At 36.1% G+C, this 3783-nt stretch overlaps 1 pseudogene; it reads left to right on the top strand.

Annotated features, from left to right (window-relative positions):
* Positions 1-1019: 1019 nt before the first annotated feature.
* Positions 1020-1981, top strand: LOC138081227 (olfactory receptor 10AG1-like; annotated as a pseudogene).
* The last annotated feature ends 1802 nt before the right edge of the window (positions 1982-3783 follow it).

Genomic DNA, 3783 nt, shown 5'->3' with positions numbered 1-3783 from the left:
CCCCTGTTTTCCCAGAGTGACCCTCTTAATTGCTTCTATCTGTATCTATTCCCGCACAACTTTTCCAGAATGAAACCCTCTGATAGCCCCCACATAGTATCTTACTGAAATATATGTATTTTATTCCTCTATGTACAATAAAATAAAATATTCTCTAATTTTTTTTGTAAACTGCCTAATAATGTGAATTGTATATAAGAACATGTATGATCAAGATCATCAAGTGAGGGAAGGGAAATGAAGAGTTGAAATACGTAGCTGAAAATATATAAGGAAGATAATTTCTGTTATATTAATAGTTCTACTGAAGTATGTAAAGTCATAGAGAAATACAATAAAATTGTCAGAAAATGTAAATATTTAAGGGAAATCCCTAGCAGTCCAATGGTTAGGACTTTGTACTTTCACTGTCATCAGCCTGAGGTTCAATGTCTGGTTGGGGTGCTAAGATCCCATAAACCGTGAAACATGGCCACAAAATGATGTAAGTATTTAAAACTGAGATCATATGGCAAAGTTGTAATTCTATCTTCAATAACTATCAATTTGTCCAAAGCCTGTGCCAATCAGGGCATCTGGGGCTTCCCTGGTGGCTCAGGTAGTAAAGAATCTACCTGCAGTGCAGGAGATCGGGTTTGATCCCTGGGTAGGGAAGATCCCCTGGAGAAGGGAATGACAACCCACTCCAGTATTCTTGCCTATGAAATCCCATGGACAGAGGAGCCTGGAAGGCTATAGTCCATGGGATCCAAGAGTCAGACATGACTGAAAACTTTTTTGACATTGGACTGTATTCGGAAAGAATGCCCTAAAAGATATTTCAAGGAAGAGTGTATGGTGATAACACATGGATTATAAACTGAGAAATGGGAAATGCATACATAATAAAATTCTTAAATTAGAAACAATTGCATTAATCATGGAAATCAATCTTGGTATCCTGATACAATTTATAAAACAGACACTGACCCCTGATGGTAAAAATAAAAAGCAGATAATACATTTACCCTTTTTCACACATGGAGCACCAGGAAAAAGCACCAGAAGGTAATCTCACTAAACTGATGGAGTTTGTTCTCCTGGACTTTGCTGATGTTCCTCATCTCCAGGGGTTTTTATTTGGACTGTTCTCATTCATCTATATAACTATCTTGATGGGCAATGGCATCATATCTCTGATAACAAACTAGATCCTGGTCTACAGACCTCCATGTATTTTTTCCTTGGCAGTTTTTCCCTTTTGGAAATCTGCTATGTGTCTGTTACACTCCCCAGAATGCTCACGAGTCTTTGGACACAAAGAAGAACAATTTCTTTAGTTGCTTGTGCCACACAAATGTGCTTCATTCTTATACTTGGGGCCACTGAGTGCTTCCTTCTGGCCTTGATGGCCTATGATTGCTACACGGCCATTTGTAGCCCTCTGCACTATCCTCTAGTCGTGAACTACAAGGTGTGTTTCCAGCTAGTGGCTGGCTCCTGGATCAGTGGAATCCCAGTCCAAACAGGCCAGACAGGCCAGATTTTCTCTCTGCCCTTTTGTGGTTCTAACCTCATCAACCACTTCTTCTGTGACATTCCTCCCATACTCAAGCTGGCCTTTGGGGACGCTTTTCTGAATGAAATGTTGGTCTTCACAGTTGCTGTGCTGTTTGTTTTGGTTCCATTTCTGTTGATACGTGTCTCTTATGGCAAAATCATCTCCACATTCTTTAAATTGCCGTCAGCCACAGGTCGGGGCAAAGCCTTTTCCACCTGCTCCTCTCATATTATGGTTGTGGCATTGTTCTTCAGATCAGGCCTTGTTATATATTTAAGACCCAAGACCCAAAGCTCAGCAGGAACTGACAAAGTATTTTCTCTCTTCTACACGATTGTGACGCCTGTGTTTAACCCCATGATATACAGTCTAAGGAACAAGGATGTCGTGATGGCACTGAGACAATGGCCATGCAAATACCTTAGTTCATTGAAAAACTGACTTGTATTTCAGAAGTTGATTTCTTATATATTTGTTATAAATTTTCAATATTTATCTTAAACTCAATTTATCTGTCTATAACGTGGTGCTGCTGCTGCTGCTAAGTCACTTCAGTCGTGTCCAAGTCTATGCGACCCCATAGAGGGCAGCCTACCAGGCTCCCTGGTCCCTGGGATTCTCCAGGCAAGAACACTGGAGTGGGTTAGTTATTACCAAAATAAAAATTACTTGTAACACTGAGTTCTGTCTCCAGTTATACAGTTGTGTATGGGTCAACAAATAGCAAATCATTCACTTGGGAATTCTATAACCTTATTGTGAAATGTTCTCTTGTAGTAAGAACTTTAGACAAGAATTGCTATAATAGGCCCAGTTGTAATACAGACTAAGTTATATCACTTATTTGAAAGAATATTATTCAGTTCCATAGAGTTGTCACAGAAATTTTAAAAACTAAGTTAGTAATGGGCATTAATTAAAATGTTATGTATAGTTTGGCCTAGCAATTATTCTACAGAGAAATAATTTCTTAGAGTAAAAAGTAGCTCTCACTGGGAATGTAGTTCAATAAATAATGTTGTACAATGATATTAGTAATTATTAGGCATCATTTATGTGTGTATAAGATTAAATCCATAATATGATTTGTTGAATTGATAAAACAAAAGATATTGTTGAAATCTTTACATATAATAAGATGAGCTTGGAAAAAGTGATGGGAATATTCACAAGTCATGTTTTTAAAAAATATTTTTTTCTAGAGATGATAGTGGGGATAGGAAAGTTAGGGGAAAAGACAAAATTTAAATTTTTGTAAAAGTAAGTACCTGCTATAAAAACACAAGCATTGTACACCTTTAACCTTATATACATACACATATTATAAAGAGTCAATACAAAAATAATCATTGTTGTTAATTACGGAAATCACAGAGTAAATCATTCTATTTCCCCTTTGTTTTATTGAATTTGTGCAGTTTATTACAATAAGCTTGTGCTACTCAGGTAATCAAAATAACAAACAATAAATTTGTATTCATGCTGGACAAGGAAAATCAAAATTATTCGTTGTGTGTGCTATTTCTGTAGTTATATAATTTTCAATATTCCATGTATATACAATAATTCTTCATATAGACAGGCAACAGATCATTGCAGAACTACGACTTGTCATCAGTACTCAAAGTTAAAAAATATGGTGAAGCTTGAACAGTTGCTTTTAAAGTTTATTCCCATAAAAATATATGTCAGTTTTGTTCACATTTATATGGAGCTGGCTATTTCCAGATGGATAGGGAGGTGCAGTACCACTTTCTCCTTGGGAGAAAACAACCAGATGACATGTGACCAATTCTGATAATAAAGTGAAGAAGGAAAAACCAACTCTTATTGAGAACCAAGTAAACAATAAATCACCAGGATTCTCAGATAATACAGCCATCATAACCTACTAAAATCTAATGGAAACAATTGAATACAGGAGGTTTAAAGAAAGAGAACTATAATAACAGCAACACCAAAATTCCAGGAAATTTTCTAGGCAGAAGTTGGATAAATCCTGAAACTATCATATGTTGAAAAGATTTAGACAAAAATTAAGAAATCCTCTCTTTTTCCTCTCCCTCCTGTCTAAAAAAAAAAAAAAAAAAACCACAGAAATTTTTTTAGAGAAAAGAGATAACTAACGGGGATTGGGGGAAGGTGAGACAACATTTAAAAAATATTGATATATCAAACAGATGTGACTGGATCTCTCTCCTTTTATAGAGAAGGGCAAATAAGAGTGATATCTTGGAGCATTA

Source organism: Capricornis sumatraensis, chromosome 6 (genome assembly GCF_032405125.1).
Source record: "Capricornis sumatraensis isolate serow.1 chromosome 6, serow.2, whole genome shotgun sequence".
In the NCBI taxonomy this organism is placed as follows: domain Eukaryota; kingdom Metazoa; phylum Chordata; class Mammalia; order Artiodactyla; family Bovidae; genus Capricornis; species Capricornis sumatraensis.
This window is presented reverse-complemented; position numbering and strand designations above follow the sequence as displayed.